At 40.5% G+C, this 27,047-nt stretch overlaps 1 pseudogene; it reads left to right on the top strand.

Annotated features, from left to right (window-relative positions):
* Positions 1-697: 697 nt before the first annotated feature.
* The window catches only part of LOC136222527 (fatty acyl-CoA reductase 3-like), a 64,453-nt pseudogene continuing 38,103 nt past the window's right edge, over positions 698-27,047 (top strand).

Genomic DNA, 27,047 nt, shown 5'->3' with positions numbered 1-27,047 from the left:
AGTCATAGGTATCCTCTCAACCACTAGACTAAGAGCTTCACCATGAGAAATAGCTTTTTAAAAAGCAGAGAATCTGTGCTTTTTGGAAAAGTAGCATTTTCCAAAAGCAAACAGCAAACATGAACAAAAACCAACAAACAGGAACAACAAATATCAAGTAGCCAACAGACCCTTAAAACCGAAATATATAGAAATAGATAGACAAAAAACATTATTAGGCTCCTGATTTTTCAGTTTTTGGTTCATTTTTATTGAATACATTGAGCTCCTGATTATTTATCTTTGGTCTCATTAAACCATTGATGACCAAAAAAAGTAATTTTGACTATAAAATTCGATTAACAGAATGTTATTCATTGCATCTGCACTCGAAATTTGTATTTTTTCACTGTGCAAAAGCAGTTTTGGATATGTAATGTGGCTATAAGAAAACTATAAAAACTTTAATTCAAACTGTAAAAAATATATTTTTTAATAATTTCAAATACATATGAAGTGAATAACGTTTTTTTAACAGAATTAGATATTTACAACTTACTAATTTGGTCATCAAGAACTTAATGAAACCAAAAATAAAAGATCAAATACTTATTAATGTATCCAAATGAAAAAAAAAAAAATCTTTTTGCCAAAAAGATAAAGTCATTAAACTATAGTATGATGAGCCATTTACGTATTATACATGCACAATAAATTATAATAATGTCTTTTCAATTTTCATTCATTTATTGACACAAATGTTACAAATCCAGTTGATTTTCACATATTTAGCATCTTCAACTTCTGATTTGTTTTTGCAGAAATGGAGTTTGAAAACATTGTTCAGTTTCTGGAGAATAAGGCAATTTTAGTAACCGGAGTAACTGGTTTTCTGGCCAAAGGTATGATCTTCTTTACTCGGTCCATCGGTAAAATACTCAACCACGTATCACTGGTCCGACAGAATTCATCGGTGATTACATGAACACATGATCATCGGAAATTTACGTTGGTGATAGTGAGTGGTAGAGTCAAAAACAAATAATCGGGGTTAGTAATCTAGTCGAGCTGGGTCGAGCTTTGGCATGAGTGGATTGAAAGGTTGAGCTCGGTTTGAGCTCAACATCCTATTCATTCGAGCTCGGTATTTAAAAAAAAAAGTACATGATCATGACTTTCTTGTGAGATGGTTGTTTATTTGTTCGCGTGCATCTTGTTAGTTCTGCTAATGAATGTTGCTCGCGAACAACTCATTAGTTAACTTTATAAACTACGTAGCTTTGAAACCTATAGAACTAAAATTTCACACAAACCTATGTAGTTTTATATTTCTCGTTTTATAGAAATATTATTAAAAAAAAGTTGAACCGAACTTACTCACGTACCTGTTCGTGAATATTATAATCAAGCTTGTTCACGAACCTATAACTCGTGGACTTTTGACTCGAGTTTCACCTTGCTCAAGCTCGGCTAAGTTACAATCGAGCCTAAAAATCGTTCTCAAGTTCATCTAGTTCATAAATTGAGCCGAACTTGGCCGAGATTTTTATCAAGCCCTCAGATCATTTACATCTCTATTGAGATTAATGAATGAAAATATAGGGACAATATACAAATTTAGCCTTATGGTTATTGGGGACAGCGAATGTAGCCTCCATGTAAAGAACAGTGCAATCTTAAGCTTAATGTTTACAAATTAGTGCAATTTTAAGTTTAATTGACGAGAAATTATTTCACCCTGAAAACGGAGATCGATGGAACCTTCATGACGCTCTGTCTCTCTATCCCCTAGTGATAGCTAGCAAAACATGTTGTATTATATTAGAAATGCCTAATATATCACCAACTCCCTGAACTTGTCCATAAAAGTATATTAGTTCTCTAAATTTTGCAAGTGTTTTACCAACTCCTTAAATTTGAGTATTTCGTATCACCAACCCCCTGAACTTGTTAATAAAGGTATATTAGCTCCCTGAACTTATAAATGTCTCATCAACTCCCTATATTTGCTTATTCTGTAATAACTAAATACAAAAACCATAATATTAACGCTCGTTCCTCATCCATTCGATCTCTCAAACCTGCAACACTAACTCTTATAATAGGTTGAAAGGTAGGAGAAAAGAAAAAAATTACCTCTCGAATAGATGAAGATGTATTTTTAGAATTTAGGTCTAATAGGTTTTTTAATGTAGTTATCACGGCACTATGCCATTTTCCCTTTCACATGACACAAGATACATGACATACATTTGTTTTCGTGTCATCTGAATATTTTTCGTGACAGTATTTTAACTGTATGTCATCTGAAAGCGAAATAAAAAATACGCTCAATTCTCAGATGACATTACGATTACATAATCCTGTCATCCAAAGAAAACGCAAATTTCACTTACTCAACAGATGACAGTTCTAATAAATGAATGTCATTGTTTGCCGAAAACAAAAAAGCGGCAAATGAAATTTCACTTACGCGGTCAATCCCCAAATTTTAGGCGCTCTTGTTTGACTGAAATATCAGCTGATATATAAACCCTCTCTCTAATCCCAAACCCCAGTTTAGGTTACGCAAGAGCTTCATCCCTCTCATCCCTCTCACCCCTCTCTATCGTCATGGCTGATTTGAACATGCAATCACTGGGTGAGCTATAAACACGGTACTGGTAAGTATCTATTGATTTTCATTGTTCCTTACTCTCTCTTTTCCTCATCCGATTTACTTTTATGTATATCGATTTCAGCAGCTGGAATAATGATCTATTGATTTTCAGAGCTATGATTTAAAGGGTTAGATCTCTCGCTTAGATACTGATTTTATTGTATTCATTGTTAGATTCACCGCTGAAATTCTTGGGTCATTATCTTTTTTAACCTAGGGCAATACATTGCCGGTTGCTGAAGATGTTCTGATTTCTTTTTATTTGAACATAATATTTGCAGCGATAGTAAGAATGCTACATGCGAAGGCTGACTGAAGAGATTGTCAATCGGTTCATGCCTTTAGCATATGGGAAGATTTCTTTAACTTACTGAATATATATTAATGTTAAGTTGGTTTGAACTGATTGGTCATGCTTTTAGAAGAGCTTGTGTATGTTTGATGTACTGTTTTGGAACCTAGAACTCATTGATTTAGGAAACTAGCCTGATTTAGTATATATATTGTTATGTGGGTTTGAACTGAACGATTACATATATGTATGATGTTTTGGGTGATGATGAAATGATTGGTATGAACTGATTGGTTAGATATAACTGTTTAGGAACCTAAGACTCATAGAGTTTATGTATGAATGATCATTAAGCATGTGGCTGATTAGGCATACTCTAAAGCTTTGAATGTTCATTGAGATTGGCACTACTCTTACACCTATGAGTTATACTGCTAGAAGTGATTGAGTATGTGTATGTGTATGAAACATGTTTATGTATGATGTTCTATTGATGTTTATGTTTGAGGTTCTGTATGAGTATGTGTACGATTGTTCATTTGGGCATGATGTTCTTGAATATACATGTCTACTTGAATAAATTGTCTACTTGTTATAGCATGTTCACTTGAATATACATGTCTACTTGAATAAATTGTCTACTTGTTATAGCATGTTAGGCATACTCTTAAAGCTGAAAATGTTATGAACTCAACTGGCTCATTTTTATTTGAAATGATAAGTAAGGATTCTGAATGCAATTCGTTTATGAAGCATGTATTAAAGGGTAAATTTAGGCTAATTGCATGCACTGATATGGCTTGCAAATGATAAGATATCACCATTCTCTTTTTTATTTGAACATGACCTATGATGATAAGTAAGGAATAAGTTGTATGCTTGTTATAACATGTTCACTTGAATATACATGTCTGCTTGAATAAGTTGTCTACTTGTTATAGCATGTTAGGCATACTCCTAAATCTCCATTACTATGTATCATGTCACTTGGCTTGTTATGCTTATGGAAATGTGTTTAATATGGTGATGAAGTTGTATGATTCTAACAACACAAGTTTATGACTAAGCTTGTGGTGATAGTATCATACACTTCATCACCATGCTAACTTCATCATCAACTGTACAATCCAAGTGGCAGGTACATAGTGGTGGCTTTATGATGCTATGAGAACAAGTTTTAGACATGCACGAATAAGTTGTCTATTTATTATAACATGTTAGGCATACTCTTAAAGCTGAAAATGTTATGAAACCATTCAGGATGGTGATGAGATAAGTTTAAAATATACCTTCCACTTGGCTTGTTATCTGATTGAAACCATTCAGGATATTGATGGATTTTCGATGATATCAGCATATGTTATGAACTTGATACTATTTTAACATGAGTTATGCTGATGAGACATATGTTTCATGTAAATTTAGCATGTTATGTGTTATGTGTCTATGCATGAAGCATGTTGGCTTGTTTTATGTTCTGTTTATGAAGTAACTGATTTAGGAATAGACATATGTTTCATATCAATTTAGGATGTTATGCGTTAGGAAGTATAACTGATTCAATTTAATAGACATAAACGAATAAGTTGACTACTTTGTTATAGCATGTTATGATCCACTTGAATATACATATATATGTGTACTTGAATAAGTTGTCTACTTTGTATTGCCTATAAAAAAAGGATAGCGTGCAAGGGGGGCATTATGATGTGACGTGCGAATAGCGTACAATGGGGGCGTGATGCGCGATTAGAAAGGAGATTTTGATGCTAAAGAAACACTGGAGCTGGATGGATGGAGTGGAGTACTAGAGGGGCACAGAGCCAACATTGAAGATCAGATTGATTACCAAGTACATTTGTAATCAGTAATCATTATGTTCTTCAAGAATGGCTCTATGCCCATCCAGTAGTCCACACCATCCAGCTCAGTGTTTTTTTGGCATCCAAATCTCATTTCTTCAAGAATGTGCAGATGGTAAACAAGGATATCGGGATGATGGGGAACTATTAGAGTTAAATGGCGTCGAATACTGGAGGGGCAGGGAGCCAACATTGAAGATCAGATTGATTACCAAGTACATTTGTAATCAGTAATCATTCTGTTCTTCAAGATTGGCTCTATGCCCATCCAATAGTCCACACTATCTAACTCAATGGTTGCCCAGCATCCAAATTTCCTTGCTATTCGCACATCACGCCCCCTTATACGCTATTCGCACGTCACATCATAATGCCCCCCTTGCTTGCTATTTGCACATCATATATCCACTGCATGCTCTTCAGTCCATCTCTTGGCAGTTGCTACGTAACCTACCTTGTTGCTGATGTATTGTTCAGCAATTCGCTCTCGGCCAGGAAATGGCCCCTCAATGAAGGGCTGTACCAGCAGTCCATAAATATTCCACAGCAGCTATAAAATGCATAGATAAATTAAATTAGACCCCAAACATGAGTAGATAAACTAGACCCCAAACATGAATAGATAAATTTACGGGTAAAAAATACATAGATTTACATCTTACCGTGGCAATACTATGGGCAGGGCGATCAAGTAGCTGGGGCATAGAAACATGCCCCAAGGGACCGATATTAGGATGGTAAATTTTGGTCCTGAATATGACCTGCGAACAATAGTAATATCATGAGTGTATTTACAAAGATATGAACTGATTTATGTGTGTTAACAAGTTTATGCATGTTCTTACAACTGGAGGTGTGGAGGGAAAATCGACAGGGAAGTCCATTTGGACTATGAATACACCTCCTTCATAAGGGGTGTTTGGAGGGCCATTCATCACGGCAGTCCATTGCTGCCGGTCAGGACCATGTATATTGATAAGCCACCTAGGTGCCTCATATCGGAGTTGGTCAATCTGAAACTTAACATTACGATAGAGGTTCCTTCTGTCCATGCTCGAAATAACAAACTGTAAGTATAGTGTTAGGTTGCCCTGGGTGACTATTGAGAATTGGTAAACGCTTCCTATTTATAATGTGGGTGGGTAAGTGAAGGGTCTCAGAATGGAGAAAGGGTAAAAGGAGATTAATTAGGTCTATCTGTATACGGTATGTAATTAATGAGCATCATCAATTGGTTTTGCAGATATCAAGACTTTGGAGATTCTAGGAGATGATGCCTTAGATATGCTTCAGTTCAAGTTGGATTTGGCTTTCCAATCAACACCACCATGCCTTTGACTATATATACAGATTTGGAGATGTACATTAATTGCTTATTTTTTTTAACCCTACATTCATTCAGTTATTTGTGTAGTTCAAATGTAAACAGATTATGAGCATTAGTCTCCAGTAAAATTAAAATCATTGATATACAGAAATTCTTGTTCATTTGATAATTATTGTTCATTTCCAGAATCATTCGAAGAAGAAGGCAAGGAGTGACATTTATGTTTTAAAAAATATCGTCTAAACAACAATAAAAAGACATTAAATTAAAAGAATCTGTCATCTAAAACAAATCTCTTGACATGATTGATTAAGACCTATGCCATCTGATACAAGTTACTACGACAGAAATTATTATAAAAACTGTCACCGCGAATACCAATATGTCAATTTTCCATATAGCGACTTGGCATTTTTAATTATTAGTATGTCACGTGATGACATTAAAAGTGACGTTAGTAAATAAAAAGATGCATTCTAACAATGTTCATATGACAGTACGAAACTAGGCTGATGTCATGTATAGTATCTTCAAATGACAGAACCTAACCGTCGTCTGAAGGTGCAATAGACGGCAGCGAGTCCTGTGACAGATTTATATCTCGCGGGACGACGGTTTTTAACCGTCGTCTGAAGGGGGTTTTGGCGTAGTACAGAATAAGAAAGTTTAGGGAGTTGGTGAAACACTTATAAAGTTCAGGAAGGAAAGGAAACTATGGTAGAAGAAGAAGACGAACAAGCTGAGCGACCCAGTAAAGGGAAAAAGAGGAAAGCTGACTCGTTCGCTGAATAGAAAGCTAAACCGGTTGTTCAGACTGCCAAGAGAATCAAAGTGGTACTTGTTGAAACACCTTTCCACATAATTTTGATTTGACAAAATTGGTTAAGTATAACTTAAAAATACATATTCTAAACACACTAAGTTTAAATGCTTTGATTTATTCTACTAATGTGTTTGTTCAATGTTGAGTTAAAACTGTTATAAGACATAAGGATAAAAAGGCCCAAGCCCAATACGGAAGCCAAGGCCCAAGTCAAACAACTCAGTACACTCGGCCCGCGTATGTTAAGACATTGTCGTTTTGAACAAAACGCAACTCAGCAAACGGAAGGATCTAGAAGAACTTCGAGAACAACTTCAAGATGAAGCTGCTGAGTAGTCTCGACAAACGTACAAGACAGCAGCTGGCGAAGGAAAACTTCCAGAGAAAGTGTTTCCTCTTTTGGCAAAGTTCAGACGACACAGTATGCTGTCCAGTTGACCTTACCATAAAAGGAGAGACCATCTGCTGAGCTGACCGAGGACAGAAGATACACGATTGTGATTGGCCGAGAGCTCTGAGCAAGTCAGGATGACAACGACATATAGCCGTTTCCCTCCAATGGTTATTTCGAAATTCGAAATGACCGATGCCCAGACGTCTCTATAAATAGTGCCATCACAAGCTTCATTACATACAGAACTTGATCAAGCCATTACGCTGACCAAATCTCTACAAGTTCTGCAAGCAAGAAGCAAAGCAAAAATTCTTACACTATATTTCTCATATCTGTGTAAAAGTCTAGAGTGATTGTAAATCGTCTAAAGTGTCTTAGCACATCTTTGTATTAGGAAAAAACACTTATCATTTCTAGAAATAGAAAGAAGAGGCTGAGTACTCGGTTTTAAGTACTCAGCGGAGAGATTAGGATTGAGTAGAAGTATAGAGGAAGGTACTCTTGTCATACTCAATTGCTGATATTGTAAAAGGTTTGAGGCTCTACCTTTAAAGAGCTCAGTAGAGTATTTGAAATCTCGGAACGTGTTCCGGGGACAGGACGTAGGCTTAGAAGAAGCCGAACCTGGATAAATCTGCTGAGTGAGGTATTTCTTACCTTAACTCCTTATTTATATTGCTTGCTTTAAATAATCAAAACTGACCAAGTAAAGAGGTCAAGTTGAGTTGTGCGCGTTGAACGTCTGAGCTCAGGAATATACTCTAAGTGCTATTTCCTGACTCAAGCTAAGAAACTGACCTAGTCACCTGTTGACTAAGCCAGTATCTTATTGTTTACTCAGCGCCGATGTTCAAATCTTTTTCTTTAGAAAAAGGAGTCTGCCTAAATTGCAAAAAGTTTAAATAGTTCCTAACCCCCCCCCCCTTGGAACTATACTTGCAACTAAACAAGGGACCAACAGTGCTAACCAAACCTTCTCCTGCTGAGTCAGCTAAGAAGAAAGCTGAACCTGCTAAGGCTGAACAGAAAAGACCTGCTCCTGTCAAAGAGGTTGAGGATGAACCTGAGGAAACTGAGCAACCCCTAAAGAGGAAGAAGGCCTCTGGAGTAAAACCCTTGGATGCAGCTCCGCTAAACTTTGCTGTGCCTAAGGACTCCTTTGTTGGTCCCATATAACGTGACAATAATAGTTCCAAGGGGGGGTTAGGAACTATTTAAAAAATTTCTCGTATGGCTGACTGTTAATTTCGAACTTAGACTTTCTCGAAGTCTTTTTGCACTGTGAGACTGAGTAAGTTTTAGATACAGACTTAGTCAACAGGTAACTAAGACTTAATCTATCCTTGAGTCAGGAGATAGCACTTTGAGTCTATTCCTGAACTCAGCTTCTCAGTTCACTCAACTCAGCTTGTGTTCGTTTTAGCGTTTAACTAGGCAGTGTTATAGCAAGCAATAATTAAGGGAGATAAAGGTTAGAAGGATATTACTCAGCAAACGTATCCTGGTTCGGCCTCTTCGCCTACATCCAGTCCCCGGAAATCCTTCCGAACTTTTTGAATCCTCTACTGAGCTCTTTAAAGGTAGAGCACAAACCTTTTACAATAGAAAGCTGAGTATACAAGAGTACCTTCCTCTATACCTCTACTCACTTCTATTTCTACCGCTGAGTACTATAACCGAGTACTCAGCTTCTCCTTTCTATTCTTCTAGAAATGATAAGTGTTTTTGTCCTAAACAATAATTGCTAAGACACTTTAAATGATTTAGATCACTCTAGACTTTTACACAGAATTGGAATTGGTGTAAGATTTGCTTTGCTTTTCTCACAGAACTTCAAATAACAATTTGGTCAGCATTTCGACTTAATTGAAGATCTGCATCGAACAAAGCATTTGAGAGGCCTATTTATAGTGACACTTGAAGCACCGGTGATTTCAAATTTCAAAATAACCGTTGGAGGGAAACGGCTTCCTGTCGCTTTCACTCAGTACGTGCTCAGCGTCCTCGGCCAATAATATTCTTGTATCTTCTGTCTTCGGCAGTGCTCAGCAGCTTTTCGTCAGACAAACCAGAATGTTTCCATATTTATAGTAAAGTCTTCCAGACAGCTTTCTGCGTCCTCTGAGCTTTACCCAAAGTAGAAATACTTTGTCTCTAAGTTTGTTCAGGTCAACTGCTGACTGGACTATCTTGTCGCTCAACTCAGCAGCTTCATCTTGAAGCTATTTATATGAAGACTTCTCGATCCTTCTCCAAGCTGGGCTTGCATTTTACTCGGTACGACTGCGTTTTGGTCTTCTTAGGCCGCGAGGCAATGATCCATTGACTTGGGCTTGACTCTTTTTCATGGCCCTTGGGGCCATTTAACTTAATGTCTTATAAATCAAATAACTCAACATTGAACAAACACATTAGTGTGAATAAAAAAAAGCATTTAAATTTAATGTGTTAGAATATTAATATAAATAATTTTGTCAAATCAAAATCATGTGGAAAGGTGTTTCAACAAACTCCCCCATTTTGATGTTGGCAAAAATATTCAATAAGGAACTCAGTGTTGAGCTCCCCCATGATGATTGACCTATTCTTAACTTCTTAAGATTCTCCCCCGTAAGGGTTGAGCCGCTGACTTAGTTTTACTTTAAACATTTTAAGGTTTAATCAAGTAAGTCTAAAGTCAGAGTTCAGAGTTAGGTCAGTTCTTAGACCAGGCTCATTTCACTCAGTTTCGATATTAAGTTAAGCGGAAGATTAAGTTCAAATATCAGAGTTAGCTGAGTGAGTTAATTGAGGCTGAGTAGTTTTACTCAGTGGCCAAGTACATGATTAATTCAATGTTGTCAAGCTTTAGTTACTTTGTTCAATTCGAATAAAAAGACATATGAGACAAGTCATGAATTTAGATCAACACAGCAGATAGGCATAAAGTGATAATCAGATAACACAGATGATTTAATGAAGATACGATTATATTTAGCACAGAACATAACATAAGCAAGTACACAAGGTTACTATCGCCTAATGTTGACAGACACTTGGTTAGACTTGGTCTTGGGTTGTTGCTGGAGTTGAGTGCTAGGAGGGACAGCTGAAGAAGTGGAACCAAGATACGATTATATTTAGCACAGAACATAACATAAGCAAGTACACAAGGTTACAAATATCTATCGCCTAATGTTGACAGACACTTGGTTAGACTTGGTCTTGGGTTGTTGCTGGAGTTGAGTGCTAGGAGGGACAACTGAAGAAGTGGAACCAAGATGTTGTTTCTTTTGTTGAGTTCCAACTGGGTGTTTATCTTTCTCCCCCTTTTTGCCAGCATCAACGGGTTGAGGGACAGCAGCATAAAACTTCCCTTGATCAACAACACGAGTCAGGAGGGCGGAATACTATTGGAGTTGAGCCGTACTGTGTTTAAGCCCGTCAAAGACTTTGATTCCACCAGCCATGTTGGACGCCGGAATGTCCATATGAGAACTGATGACGCTGAGTATAAATTAAAGGGACTTGCCCATCCAACTCATGGTGTCGGTCATCATGGCATAAGACTGATGGTACATTTTGAGCAAACCAGCGTCGTAATGGTGTCGCTGGTTAGATTGATGTGTGACATGGTCATAAGTGGCCTTGGCAAGTTGAAAAATCTCAGATGACTTTGCCTGGTCAGTTTGCATCTCCTCTTTCGATAAGTTGAGCAGGCGGATGGCTTCAGCAATTTGCTCTATTGTGCATTGGGAGGAAGAAGCAACCAAGTCTCTAGTTGTAGTGAGATCAGTACTAAGTTGAGTGAATGCTTGAGCCACTTGAGCAGACTGAGCAACACCAGAGTTTGCGGCAGACAAGTCATTCAGCTTACCTTCAATAGTGTCCATGTGGTGCACCATATGCAAATGAAGGTTAGCCATCTTTGTAGCGAAATCCTGCTTTGGCTGCTGAGCAACCATATCAGTTAGCACACACAACAGCTCCTTAAGACTTTTCAGTTCAGTCAGAAGTTGCGTTATGGTGGTCAGTTGAGCAGGCTCATCAGGATGACACTCAGCATCAGAGGCATGAGTTTGTTGTATGTCTGCGATCAGTTCTTGAGCAGCTTGGAGAATCCGCTTTCCCGACGCGAAAAAAGTAAGAAAGTTCAGCGGATTAGCTGATGGAGTCTCAGGAACTGAGTTCTGGTTAGCAGCAGGTGATTGCATATGTGGTTGCTCACCAGAAATGGAAGTGCCCTCTTGAGTGGTTGAAGGTTGAGCAATTGGGGTGGCAGACTCAATGTTGGGCCTAGCAGCAGGAGCTGACTGGTTTGCTGATTGTTCAGTTAGAGGATTGGTTTGGACAGCAGCAATATCTGCCTGCTCAGTGTCAGTCTGGAGTTGAGTATTGAATTGTGGAGGAGTCAGCTCGAGATTGTCCTGAGCAGGAGTTTTCTCAGGTACTTGTTCGTTTTCTTGAACAAGAGGTTCTTCGATCACTTGCTCAGTTGAGGCTTGAGCAGCGGTGTGGGCAGACTTCTGACCTTGAGGAGCGTCAGTTTCGGCCCTGACTTTTAGAAACAGAGGCTTATTTTTCCTTGACTGGCGAGGGCTTGGCAATAGGCTTGGAGAAAAAGTTGAAGTCCAAGTCAGTCAAATTGATGATAGGTTCATGGAGAGGGGAGTCATCTAGTATATCAAACACGGGGGGTTTGTGTGACTTCTTTTTAAATCTCCTCTCGCTCCCATCTTTAGATTGTTTTGGAGACGGAGTTTGGTCAGCTTGGATGATGTTAGGGACATCCTCAGCTAGTTCTTCAGCAGCTGAGTTGCTTGAGGTATGTTTCTTTGTCTTCTCAGCAGAGACAGACTTTTCTTTATCCGTTTCCTGAGCTCGCAGGAAGAAGGAATCCTCTGGAACATCAAAACCAAGAGGGATTACGTTTAGTGGTGCATCACCAGGAACCTTCTTCCTCTTTAGGGGTGGCTCAGTTTCCTCATACACGTCCTCAGTCTCTTAGACAGCAGCTGGTCGTTTCTAGGAAGGCTTGGAATGGTCAGCTTTCTTTTTAGTTGGCTCAGCTTGAGTGGGTTTGTCCATTACCACTTTAAGTCTCTTTGCAGTTTGGAGTGCCGTCATAGTTTTTGCTTCAGCAGACATGACTACCTTTCTCTTTTTCCCTTTGCTTGGAAGCTCAATCTCCTCTTCTTCTTCAACTACAGGGTCCTTTCCTTTCTTTGATTTGAAAGGAAGGCTGTGTGCTAGGCCAGCAAGATTCTCAATTCTGATTTCTATTCCCAGTACGCTTTCCTCATTCTTAAAGCTGACTTTGTGGTCCTTGAGAATCTCGGTGATGAGAGATCCCATTCGAAGTGCTCCAGTACTTCGTTGCATGGCCCCAATCAGAAACACATGCATATTTAAAGGTTTGTAGTTGAGCATGTGCCACAAGAAACATTGCTCGAAGTTGGAAGCAGAGGATGTGGCGTTGACCTTTGGATATATGTAGTTGGTCAGAAGGTAGTGGGCGTGTCTCTGATGCTGAGTAAGTGAAGTGCATGAGACTTCTCCAACATGCCCTTCAGGTTTACAGAATGTGGAGGTGTACTTGACCTTCTTGTAATCATTGGTTTCCTCAGCTCAGCTCCTTCGTCCTTCAAATCTAGAAGGATGGCTAGATATGAACGGTTGATGATGATTTGTTTCTTGTTGATGTATGTGACCATAAAATCAACATCATTCGTAGCGACCAGTAGATTCAAGTAGAACTCGGTCATAAGCCTTGGGTAGGTCAGCCCATTTAATGAAAATAGTTTGGTCCATCCGTTCTTGGATATCCAGTCACAGTAGGGTTTCTCAGTTTCGACAAAGCTCTTTGAGAACCATCGTGAAGCCACGACATCTAGTCCTTCAACGTCGGAGTATACGGATCGAAAGGTTCTCTCCTCAGGCTCCTTTGATTTCTTAGCCTTGTCCTTCTTTTTCTTTGAAGGAGTTGAGTGTTCAGTATGAGGATCAATACTGAGGATGCTGACTTCATCCATGGGTTTGTCATGCTAACCATGACCAGTGTGAGCCTCATCTTATGGAGTATTGATGGGCGTATGATCTAGGTAGAGATTTCTAATGACGATTTAATGTGTATTGCGGTGAATGTGCTATGTCTATGGATATGGTCTTTATAAATTGCTCTTAACTCTACTAGACGTTACGACTACGTAGGGGCAAGTGTACCCCGTCGTTATCAAGTAATAATCCGGTTAAGACCGGGTATTGAATCCATGGGATTTATAACTACAAGTATTAGACGACTCGGTTTCGTATGTTATTTAAGTGGTAATTACTTTGGGATTAAGTAAGACACAACTACACACTATTCCTCACTATTGGCGACACAGATTTATGTAGCTAAAACTCTATGAAGTGGGGTGAATATGATAAGTTATAACAATGATAAATAATGACTCTAAATGTATACGGATAATAGTTTACTCTTACAAAGACGACCAAGTGTAGTAGAACCGACCCGTGAAGCACTTAGACTACGTGATTCCTAGTCAAGGCGTGTCTAATGCGGGGGAATTAGAAACTAGGGCCCGTAAGTTCCGTGGCTTGTCAATTCCTACGGTTTCCGATTTGTCACTTCCGGTAAGGCAACACCTATATAACTCCCTAAAGATAGCCCGAATGGTGGCGGTAATCGCGTTCTCCTACACAAGAATCAATTATCAATATCAAAACAAGCAATGAACATTAACACATAAAGGGAAATAGAGATTATAAATCATAAATTATAAATATGGAAAGTGATTAGATGAAATACAACCAAGCCTAGTACATAGGAAGAGTACAAGCTAATTAGCAAGTAAAAAGGGAGAATACGCCCTTGGAACTAGCTAACCGGACTCAAAGACGTCTCCTAGGTCGTGGAGGTGGAACTCTCGAGCTTGGTGACGAATGGTGGAATGGAGCGTCAATGGAACACCGGAACAACGAACAAGCTCTCGAGGGGGAGAGTTTAACTTACAAAATTGAGTCTAAATTACAAGGAAAGAAAAGAGTATAGTGTAGCTCTCTAGTATATAATGGGTGTCAAATGAAGTTCAAGAGCTTCTTATTTATAGACATCAAGCAAGGGCAGGTTTGTAATTTCACAAAGCACAAGTATGGAGCAACATTATTTGGTGCAGAAATCCCATGATACGCCCCGCGTAAATTGGTCTACGCCCCGCGTAAATGCCCATTCCATCAGAAATCTTTTGCATGTGGACCAATTCGTTGTCTTGTTGACTCAAGTACGCCCTGCGTAAAGGATTGTACGCCCCACGTGTTTGAGTCTCTGGAGTTTTGTTGCCTGAATTGGTGCTTTTACGCCGTGCGTAGCTGAAGTACGCCCCGCGTAAAAGAGTCTCTGATCTTTTTATGTTGAAGAACTGCCTTTTACGCCCCGCGTAAGTATAGTTGACTCTGGGAGACAATGCAGTCTGACTTTCAGGATTAGGCCAATTATTGCCGACATGTGTCATACGCCCCGCGTATGCTGAGTCAGTTCCACATGGTGCCTGCGGATAAGGCAATTATTTCTGGCACTATGTTTTACGCCCCGCATACAGGATAATACGCCCCGTGTATTGAGTGGATTTTTGCTCCTTTCTCGTACCTGAAATACAAATCTTGAGAGCCGAGTTAGCTTGACGTTTTTATTTCCTAAACTAATCAAAAACGAGGAAAATAAACTAAAAGTACGAGATTTATTTTTATTTCTTTATTTATCAAAAACACTTTATTTTTGTAATTACACTTATTTATTTTACCCGAAATCATCCCGTAAATCACGCTAAAAGATAGGGGTAAAATACCCCTATCAAACCTCCTCGGACTTTAAAGTTTTACTTGTCCTCAAGTAAAAGAAATCGAAAGATAAGGGATTGAGAAAATTAAGAAACAAACCAAAGGTTGGTTTTGCCAAGTGCGTGATTTCAAAGTTATGGTTTTGTGCAAAGGTTTCGGTAAGTACCTATGCAAAAAATTGAGTACGAAACTTGTTTGAAACCTCCATGATCAAGATTTAATATGCAATATTAACGGGGGTTGATTATCTTTTGAGAACCCGATAGTACCTCACCAAGGGATTTCGCTCTTACGCTCAATTTTAGGTGGGTCGGTGTTTTAGCGCTCTTCTTTGCACTTACTCGAAATCATGTTGAATTTGTATTTTCATCCGGGTTTTTCCTCCTAAAATATGGTTAGGCAATATTAAAAATGAACCCGGAGGGGGGTTGTAATGTGGGTGGCTTCTTTAGTGGTTAGTGTAAAGGAACTCGAGTTCAAAAATACCGTTTGTGATTGCACCGTATCATTGTTCATTTCAGCCTTGGCGAATTTTACAAAATATACTTCAAAATTGCTCGGGTGGAGCTTGAGAATGCCTTTTTATTTTTATTGTATCCTTTGTTTTCATAGAGGCACAAAAACAATATTTTGAGAGTTTATGGTGTTCATTTGCTAAGGCCGTGACTTATTTTGTGTAATTCGGGTGCAACTTGGTTGTGTCGGTATTGAACAAGAGGAAAAAGGGTTAAATGTTAAAAGGGTATTAACAAAAAAAGTGGGTTAGTTGGCTCGAAGGGGTTTCCTAATGTTTAATGAAAACGAGAAAAATAAATTAAGAAAAATTAGCCTAAGTGGGTTCGGTTTATCATCTATTGCCTTTTTACCAAAAATAAGTGTACTTAACCCGGTATTGGATGCAAATTCTATGAGTCGAGTGAAGTCAAAGCTCTCAAAAAATTGTGAAAGAATTAGAGTTCTCGTACGAACTCTTTTAGGCTCAAATATACCTCACAAAGATTCGGGTTCAAATTGTGTACTATCAAGTTTTCGCTAAATTCTCAACTATCCCGTTTTTAAAGTTTATTATGGAGGTAACATTTGAGTTAAGACTCAATGCTTTAGTTTAGTACTAATCCTAGGTTTTGCACAAATTCCCTAACTTTAAGATCAAGACTAAAATTTCTTCATCGAATCATTCCTTTATGTTCCGACACTTTTATTTTCGATGATAAATAACGGAACTTTAATTAATTTCCGAAGGAGGGATAGCATGTTGGGAAAAATTAGAAGAGTCAATAAATTAGTTTAATTATTTTGTTGTTTATTTTATTTTTATTTTTGTTTTTGTTAGTGCAAACCAAACTAAAAGTGTGGGGTTACACGTCCCTCCGCGTTATTTAAAATGATGCCTATTCCAAGGGCGTCGCAAAAAGAAACTAAAACAAAAACAAAAATAAAGCTAAGGAAGGAAAAGAGGACCCTTAGTGGTCAGGGGTTACGCGAGGCGTGCCCGGAGGGGCGCCCCGCGTAACCAGTACGTTTTGTGATGTTACTGGGCAGAGACTCAAGTACGCGGGGCGCAATAGGGGGGCGCCCCGCGTAAGTCGGTGTTTTCATTCTTTTTGGAGTCAGAGACTCAAGTACGCGGGGCGCAGGAACTGGGCGCCCCACGTGTTTGAGTTGCTGAACCTTTTTTAATCATAATTACGAGGGGACGCGGGGCGTGCCATAGGGTACGCCCTGCGTGGATTTATTACAAACAGCAAAAATAAACTCAAAAACAGCATGAAACATAAACGGAAAGTACTAGTATATTAGAAAATAAAAAGATAGTACATCAAACATCAAAATATCAAAACAAAAGAAAATGAAAACACAAAGAAATGGAACTATGGTTGAGATGGAGGTGGAGTGCTATGGAGGTTGAAGTATGAGGCGAAGGAGTTGGTGAGGGCATCAAAGCGAGCATCGAGGTGAACCCGATCCCCTCGTTGTTGGGCTTCGATGGAGTCGAAGCAGGTGTTGAGGGTGGCGAATTGAGAGTCATAATGAACCCGGTCCCGGCGTTGGTTATCCTCCAAGATATCCAACCGAGCATAAATGGCATTAAAGTCATGGTTGGGTGGAGGACTGAAATTGAGGCCCAAATCCGAATCCGAACCCCCTTCCTCATCGGAATGGGCTGCCCCCGAAGTCTCGCCCGGGCCGGAAGTTGGACGCTTCAAGGTTTTAAATGCATTTTTGTCCAAAGGTCGAGGCATAAGGCGTGGAAGGCGCTCAATGGTGTCGGAGCCGAGTTTGGAGAGAGCGAAGATGGTGATGAGGTGGCCGAACCCGAGCTTGGCCCGTTTCCGGATGGGTGTGGCACGAAGGTGGATGGCCACGTGATAGGCGATGTCGTATGTGAGCCCGTTGGCACAACAGTAGAGGGCCAACAGTTCATGTTTGTTGACCTTAGTAGACTCGAATTTCCCCGTGAAGTAGAAGGAGATGAAGCGGTGAAGCAACTGGAGAATAGGGTCACGAATACTTGCCGGGTGGAGGTTGGATACGTGATAGTCAGTGGACCCAGTAATGGAGGTCCAAAATTCGGGGGCGGAGACACCGTCGGGCCAATGGGCAACGCTAGGCTCCACTTGATGAGTGAAGTGGGTGCGAAGCCATTGAGTGTCAATGGTGAAGGGGCGGTTGTGGAGGCAAAAGTTGAAGAGGCGCGGCCCCGGGCACATTGTTGGAGGTGAGGGAGGTGAAGAACTCGATGACCAAGGAGGGGTACACATGATATTGTTTATGGTAGATGTCGTACCATCCGAGGGCACGGAGACGAGCTTCGAAGGGTGTGCCAAGATCGTGTTGATCAAGCACGCTATGGGGGATGTACGGAAGCTCTTGGACTGTGGCCGCACAAAGTTCCTCGTACCATGTGGCCTCCTCCTCGGTGAGAAGGTGAAAAGGGGCTCGGTATTATCGTGTAAGTGGGGGTGTTTCCTCCCGGTCGGGTGGTGGTGGTGGTTGATTTTGGGCGGAGCGGGAGGAGCGTGAGGTGCGAGCTCGGCGAGCTTGCATTTGTTGGTCGAGGGGGGTGTTAGTGGCGGCTCGTTTGCTTCGGGTCATGATTATGGTGAGGAATGGAGAAGGGTTGAGAGAAGGTGGGGGGAGGTTGGGATAAAGTTGAGATAATAGTGAAGGAAGAAGAGGGAGAAAGAAGAGATATATATAGGAGAAGGGTGGGGAATCCAAGCAAAGCTCGGATTCCCAGAGGGGTACGCGGGGCGTAAAGGGGCCACGCCACGCGTATCCCTCCCCCTGTTGTTATTTCATGCAAAATCGGTGAGATACGCGCGGCATAAACAGGGTTACGCCACGCGTATCGGACCTCCTGTCCCTTTTTATGACAAAAAGTGCAGGGACGCGGGGCGTAAATGAGGTTACGCCCCGCGTAAACGGACGAAAGATGAAGGGTTTTTTTGTGGTTTTTTGGTCATTTTCTGGTTTTTTTGGATTTATGAGTGTTTAATGATTTTTAATTATTTTTATGATTTTTAATTATTTTTATTAATTTGTAATTAAGAGGGTAGTTAATGAAAATTTATTATGGAGGGAAGTTAAAGATTTAAATTTGAAATGATGGAGTTTGATTGGGTGGAAGAGGAGGTGGAGTGTGGAAGTGGAAAAGGTGTATAGGGAAGAGGAGTGATTGGAAGTTTGAGGGATGGGGAGTTGCCATGGGGAGTTGTGATTCACAACTCCCCGAGGATACGCGCGGCGTACCCTGTGGTACGCCCCGCTTGTCCTCCACGTGGCATTTATTAAAAAGAGTTTGTTTTTTAGGGAAAGCGTACGCGGGGCGTAAATTTAGGTACGCCGCGCGTAGTGTGTCCTTTATTAAGTAAAAAGGGCAGACACACAACTACATAGGGCGCAATGGGTTGTACGCCCTGCGTATTTTAAGATTTTGGATTAATATGGGATTTGTTTTTCTTTTGATTTTATGAAAATAAAAGAAAATGTGAGAAAATAAAATAAAGCAAAAGATGAAGATGAAAATAAAATCACCATAATGCAAAATAAAGAGAAAGAAATAACGTTTATAATACATATAGACAAATGGTTCGAGGGATTCAAACCGATGCTACGTTTTGAGTCGAAGTAGCTCGACTTTCTTATATGGAGGCTTATTGCAAGACGTCCGCGTTGGAGCTTGACGGGTCCGAACTCCTATTGTTGAGGAGCGTTATCGCTTGCCCGGATTCCCTATTCTTACCCCGCGGATTTTGTTCAGTGTTTGCCGGGAGGGTTCCTAGTGGCCTTTCTTGTTGTTGACGGTTCAGGTGGGCCACCTGGCGACTAAGATCCCTACAAAACACTTCGCTATCGGAAAGACGGGTTAATATGTCCTTCAACAAGGACGTGACCGATTGGTCGTGTACATTGTTGGAAGGTGGAGCGTTTCGATTGCCGGGCGAGGCTTGTGATTGCCCGAGCCCGTTTTCCCGAAATTCTTGCTCAAAGCCGGATGGGGGCCTCAACACGTTATTATTGTTGCCATATGATAAGTTCGGGTGTTGGTACAGAGGCCTCCATCCGCTGTTATTATTATTATTATTGTGGTGAGAATAGGAGTTCGGATGGGAATTATACCTTTGGTTACCTCCTATATAACTTACGTTTTCGGCATCGCCGGCGAAGGGGCTACCGATTTGGCAATTAAACGCATCATGGTCTCCACCACAGTGAGTGCACATCATGACATGTACACTTTTATTGAGGCTTAATTGGGCGATCAACGAGTCAAGCTCCTTGTTCATTTCAGCTATGGAGCTTTTCGGAGCCTCTTTCTCCACAACGAATGTCTGGTGTCGCAACGGGCCGGCAAGCCGATCCTCTTGCCATTGCACACTTTTCCTTGCGAGCTCATGAATGAGCTCGTAGGCCTCACTAGTACTTCCGAAATAGATCCCCACCTGTAGCGGAATCAACAGTCGCACGGTTAGTGGGAGTTAACCCGTGGTAAAAAGTGCTTACCAAGTCGTGCTTTGGGATGTCATGGTGGGGGCAGTTTCGGAGCAACTTCCGGAACCTAGCCCAAGCTGCGTGAAGGGCCTCGCATTCCAACTGCCTGAAGGATGTGATATCGGTCCGTAACTTGACTGTTTTGGACGATGGAAAATAGTAGGAAAGGAACTCCTTTTCAAGCTCTTCCCATGACGTGATGGATCCCGCCTCCAATGAGTGTAGCTACTCCAACGCCTGTCCTGTCAATGAAAAAAACGGGAACACCATTTTGCCGAGAGGTATCGGCACACATAAGAAATTTATCCAAATGTTCGTTGGGGTTCTTATGGAGTTCCCCTCCGAATTGACCGCATTGTTGTATCAATTGGATCATCCCAGTCTTGATCTCGTATGTGTTGAGCGGGATCGTGGGAGCGATAATGCCGTTACGATTTTGGGGACGATGTGGTGCAAGGATCTCCATCATCGAACGCGTATCATTGCCCCCGCGGACATTGTTCATGTGTGGCCTTTGGTTTCCGTCGGGTTGGTTGACCTCGGCGTTGGGGTTTGCCATTCTCTCTTTTCGAATCCTACAAAGAGTACGTTCAATTTCAAGATCAATAGGAATAAGAGAATCACTTTTCGATCAGGTGTGCATAAAGTAAACAAGTATATAAAAGAATTATCAACGAGAAAGAATAATGTTAGCAAACGTATATATAAACAATTTATACAGAAAGAATGCTTAAACTAACAATGAAACGTTTTTATCTAATATTGTAGGAAATTATAAATCCCCGGCAACGGCGCCAAAAACTTGATGGGCGTAGGATCTAGGTAGAGCTTTCTAATGACGATTTAATGTGTATTGCGGTGAATGTGCTATGTCTATGATGTGGTCTTTATAAATTGCTCTTAACTCTACTAGACGTTACAACTACGTAGGGGCAAGTGTACCCCGTCGTTATCAAGTAATAATCCGGTTAAGACCGGGTATCGAATCCACGGGATTTATAACTACAAGTATTAGACGACTCGGTTTCGTATGTTATTTAAGCGGTAATTACTTTGGGATTAAGTAAGACACAACTACACACTATTCCTCACTATTGGCGACACAGATTTATGTAGCTAAAACTCTATGAAGTGGGGTGAATATGATAAGTTATAACAATGATAAATAATGACTCTAAATGTATACGGATAATAGTTTACTCTTGCAAAGACCACCAAGTATAGTAGAACCGACCCGTGAATCACTTAGACTACGTGATTCCTAGTCAAGGCATGTCTAATGCGGGGGAATTAGAAACTAGGGCCCGTAAGTTCCGTGGCTTGTCAATTCCTACGGTTTCCGGTTTGTCACTTCCGGTAAGGCAACACCTATATAACTCCCTAAAGATAGCCCGAATGGCGGCGGTAATCGCGTTCTCCTACACAAGAATCAATTATCAATATCAAAACAAGCAATAAACATTAACACATAAAGGGAAATAGAGATTATAAATCATAAATTATAAATATGGAAAGTGATTAGATGAAATACAACCAAGCCTAGTACATAGGAAGAGTACAAGCTAATTAGCAAGTAAAAAGGGAGAATCCGCCCTTGGAACTAGCTAACCGGACTCAAAGCCGTCTCCTAGGTCATGGAGGTGGAACTCTCGAGCTTGGTGACGAATGGTGGAACGGAGCGTCAATGGAACACCGGAACAACGAACAAGCTCTCGAGGGGGAGAGTTTAACTTACAAAATTGAGTCTAAATTACAAGGAAAGAAAAGAGTATAGTGTAGCTCTCTAGTATGTAATTGGTGTCAAATGAAGTTCAAGAGCTTCTTATTTATAGACATCAAGCAAGGGAAGGTTTGTAATTTCACAAAGCACAAGTATGGAGCAACATTATTTGGTGCAGAAATCCCATGATACGCCCCGTGTAAATGCCCATTCCGTCAGAAATGTTCTGCATGTGGACCAATTCGTTGTCTTGTTGACTCAAGTACGCCCTGCGTAAAGGATTGTACGCCCCGCGTGTTTGAGTCTCTGGAGTTTTATTGCCTGAATTGGTGCTTTTACACCGTGCGTAGCTGAAGTACGCCCCGCGTAAAAGAGTCTCTGATCTTTTTATGTTGAAGAACTGCCTTTTACACCCCGCGTATATAGTGGTACGCCCCGCGTAAGTATAGTTGACTCTGGGAGACAATGCAGTCTGACTTTCAGGATTAGGCCAATTATTGCCGACATATGTCATACGCCCCGCGTAGTGTGTCATACGCCCCGCGTATGCTGAGTCAGTTCCACATGGTGCCTGCGGATAAGGCAATTATTTCTAGCACTATGTTTTATGCCCCGTGTACAGGATAATACGCCCCGCGTATTGAGTGGATTTTTGCTCCTTTCTCGTACCTGAAATACAAATCTTGAGAGCCGAGTTAGCTTGACGTTTTTATTTCCTAAACTAATCAAAAACGAGGAAAATAAACTAAAAGTACGAGATTTATTTTTATTTCTTTATTTATCAAAAACACTTTATTTTTGTAATTAAACTTATTTATTTTACCCGAAATCATCCCGTAAATCACGCTAAAAGATAGGGGTAAAATACCCCTATCAAGTATCAACATACTCTTGCTCGGGTGGAGAGCCAGGATTGATGTCTGAGTGATTATCTTCATATTGGTCACCAGAGAAATTCTGGGAATCAGACATGGTGTTCTTGAGAATGTTTATGCAGAAACTTGAAGATCAGAGGTTTAGAGAGAAAGAAGGTTCGAATGCGAATTTCAAGTGTAGAGAGTAAATAGTGAGAAGTCGTTCACTATTTATAGACGATAGGTGGTGACTTGATAGGTCGGAAGGAACGGTGGGAATTTGAACCATCGATAGTCAGTTATTACTAACATTAATTGCGAGAAACAGTGCGTGCTTTTACTAATGATGAAGCTTACGTCATCCTAGAGGCTACGTACCTACGCGTGCAAACCCTAATTGTTCAAGTTGCTTTACTCAGCTACGTAGTTACTCAGCAGTTCAAGTTCTGAGTGTATAAAGCAGTTTTAATTCATTGTATAGTAAGGGATACTCAGCATGTATAGCAACTCAGCATGTATAGCAACTCAGCATGTAATAAATCACTCAGCATGAGTTATACTTAGATCTTATTGAAGAGGATTAAACATACCGCTAGCTTCTCTAAGAATGTTAAATTGCTCACGAGCCAGCGGCTTGGTGAAGATATCTGCAAGCTGCTCATCCGTTGGGACGTAGGTCAGCTTGATCTCTCCCTTGAGTACATGGTCTCTGATGAAGTGATGTCTTATGCTGACGTGCTTCATCCTGTTGTGCTGGATTGGGTTCTTTGATAGATCAATGGCACTCTTGTTGTCACATTTGACTTCAATTGTTTTAGTCTGAACACCATAATCTTCTAGCTGTTGCTTAATCTAGAGGACTTGAGCAACACAGCTTCCAGCAGCAATGTACTCAGCTTCAGTGGTTGACAGGGCTACTGACGACTGCTTCTTACTGAACCAAGACACCAGACAGCTTCCAAGGAAATGACATCCTCCTGAGGTGCTTTTTCGTTCAAGTTTGTCTCGTCCGTAGTCAGCGTCAGTGTATCCAATGAGTGTGAAATCATAAGTATTGGGATACCATAAACCTGCATTCACTGAGCCTTGCAAATATCTAAGGATTCTTTTTACAGCTATGTAATGAGATTCCTTAGGGTTAGATTGATATCTAGCACAATAACATACTGAGAACTGAATGTCTGGTCTACTAGAAGTTAAGTAGAGTAGAGAGCCAATCATACCTCGGTACAATTTGCTGTCTACTGACTTGCCATTTTCGTCAGTGCAGAGGACAGTGTCAGTGCCCATTGGGGTAGATATTGACTTGCAGTTTTCAAGCTCATACTTCTAGCATACTTAGTTTGACTGATGAAGATGCCATTTTTCCCTTGTTTGATTTGAAGTCCAAGGAAGAAGTTGAGTTCTCCCATCATTGACATTTCAAACTCAGTCTGCATCTGCTTACTAAATTCCTTGCACAAGGATTCATTAGTGGCACCAAAAATAATATCATCAACATATATCTGAGCCAGTAGGGTATCTTTACCCTTTCCTCTTAATGAATAAGGTTGTATCAGCTTTACCTCTGACATAATTTCTAGTCAGCAGGAAACTGGTCAGCCTCTCATACCAAGCACGTGGTGCTTGCTTGAGACCATACAGAGCCTTTTTGAGCTTATAAACGTGGTTTGGGAACTTGGGATCCTTAAACCCTGGAGGCTGATTAACATAGACTTCCTCGTTTATAACTCCATTAAGGAATGCACTCTTAACATCCATTTGAAATAACTTAAAGTTCATGTAACTAGCATATGCACATAAAATTCTTATAGCCTCTAGCCTTGCCACTGCGGCGAAGGTCTCACCGTAGTCAATACCTTCTTGCTGACTATAGCCTTGAGCTACGAGTCTTGCTTTGTTCCTGACTACGTTCCCCTGTTCATCTAGCTTGTTGCGGAATACCCATCTTGCTCCTATGGTCTTCTGGCTTCTTGGGTTTGGCACTAAGTCCCAAACTTCATTTCTTCTGAACTGATCAAGTTCTTCTTGCATTGCACTCATCCAGAACTCATCGTGCTCAGCTTCAGAGAAGTTCTTTGGTTCCAGAACTGAGACGAATGCTACGTTGCTGAGGTATCTCCTGAGTTGATTTCTTGTCATCAGGGTGTTTCCAGCAGCATCAAGAATAGCACTCTCTGAGTGTCCTCTTGGTATTCTGATCTCTTTAGGTAGAGTGATGTCTTGAGCTGGTTGTGTTTCAACAATCTCTGCAGGTGTAGATTGGTCAGTGAAAACAATTTGAGTTTCGCTTTTACCTTTAGTCAGCAGGTGCTGAGTATGGATCATCTTCAATCAGCTGATTGTCTTTTCCTGCAGGGTTAGTTTCATCGAACTCAATGTGTACGGACTCTTCTAAGACCTGAGTTCGTTTATTGAAAACTCTATATGCTTTGTTGTTTGTTGAGTAGCCTAAAAAGATAGCTTCATCAGCTTTTGAATCAAACTTGGCAAGGCTGTCTTTAGTATTTAGAATAAAACATTTACAACCGAAGGCACGAAAATATCCAATGTTGGGTTTTCGTCCTTTCCAAAGTTCGTAGGGGGTCTTCTTTAATATAGGTCTGACTAGAGCCCTATTAAGTATGTAGCAAGCTGTGTTGACATCTTCTCCCCAAAAGTACTTTGGAAGCCTATTCTCACTCAACATTGTCCTGGCTATTTCAACCAAGGTTCTGTTTTTCCTCTCAACTACCCCATTCTGTTGAGGCATTCTATGAGCAGAAAAGTTATGGTCAATGCCGCTAGCTTCATAGAATTCAACAAACTGTTGGTTTTTGAATTCTCCACCATTATCACTTCGGATGTGAGCTAACTTTAGGTCTTTATCATTTTCAAGTTTTTTTACTAATGTTGAAAACGTCTCAAAGGTTTCATCCTTGCTACTCAGCAAGATGATCCAAGTGTACCGAGAAAAGTCATCTACAATGACCAAGGAAAATCTCCTACCACCCAAGCTCAGCGGCTGGACTAGTCCGAAGAGATCCAAGTGTAGCAACTCTAGTGGACGCTTGGTTGAGACAATGTTTTTACTGTGAAAAGATTTTTTAGTTTGTTTTCCATACTGACAAGCATTGCATAATTGATCCTTTTCGAACTTAAGTTCTGGCAGTCCCTCAACTAATTGCTTTCTTGCTAATTTGGCCAAGAGGTCCATGCTTAAATGACCAAGTCTCCTGTGCCATAGCCAGGAATTTTCTTCCTTTGACACTAAGCATATATTTTTTGAAAATTTCTTTTCCAAATTCAGCATAAAGACATTATCAATACGAGGGGCAGTTAAAATTAATTCATTTGTTTTTCCCTCGAGTATTTTACATCCAGTTTCATCAAATATAACTTTTCTGCCGTTGTCACACGGCTGAGCTACGCTCAGTAGGTTATATTTAAGTCCACTGACTAGGGAGACTGACTCAATAGTAGGATTACCACCAACGGTTCCTGACCCTACTATCTTACCCTTTTTGTTGTCTCCGAAACTTACGCTTCCACCTCGTTTACGCACAAGTGTGATGAATTGAGTTTCATCACCAGTCATATGCCTCGAGCATGCGCTGTCAATGTACCACATCTTTGACTTCTCAGCACACCTCAAGCCTACCTGTAATACAACTAGTTATCTTTAGGTACCCAAATCTTTTTCGGTCCTTGTTTGTTAGGCTCAGCAGGTGAAACATCATATTTAATCTTATGACGACACACTTTGACAGTGTGTCCATTTTTCCCACAGAAGTCACAGCTAACCTTCCGTTGGGGATATCTCACTGGCTGGTCAGCACCCCAATGCTGAGCATGCCAGCACACCTTTGTGGTGTGTCCTTTCTTCCCACAAAAGTCACACTGGACATTCCGCTGAGGACTCCATCTCTGCTGACTAGTATTTCGGTACTGAGTGTTCAGAGGGATATTTCTTTTATTCGGAACCATGAATTGGTTCTGAATAGATGTGATGTCCTTTCTCAGTTTCTTAGAATCTGATTTGACCTCAGAGACAAACTTGTGCATAATTTGTATGTTGTCATGCAAAGTTGAGTTGTCTTGGAGAAGATATCGAAGGTCACTGGGTTTGACCTCTTCAATCTCATCACATCGCCTGCTGAGTGCTCTAACCTTCTTGTTACACTTTTTGATAAGTGTATAGAGGTCACTCAAGGAATTTATCAGTTCATTTCTGGGCAGGGGTAGTGACATTACCTCAGTTCAGTGTTCCTCATTGTCAGATGCAATGAAGGGGTCAGCATGCTCAGAAACACAAGGCTCAGCAAGCTCATCATCCATGAAACAA

The sequence above is a fragment of the Euphorbia lathyris genome, chromosome 3, assembly GCF_963576675.1.
Source record: "Euphorbia lathyris chromosome 3, ddEupLath1.1, whole genome shotgun sequence".
Lineage (NCBI taxonomy): Eukaryota > Viridiplantae > Streptophyta > Magnoliopsida > Malpighiales > Euphorbiaceae > Euphorbia > Euphorbia lathyris.
The sequence above is the reverse complement of the archived record's forward strand: the minus strand, read 5'-3'. Positions and strand labels throughout refer to the sequence as shown.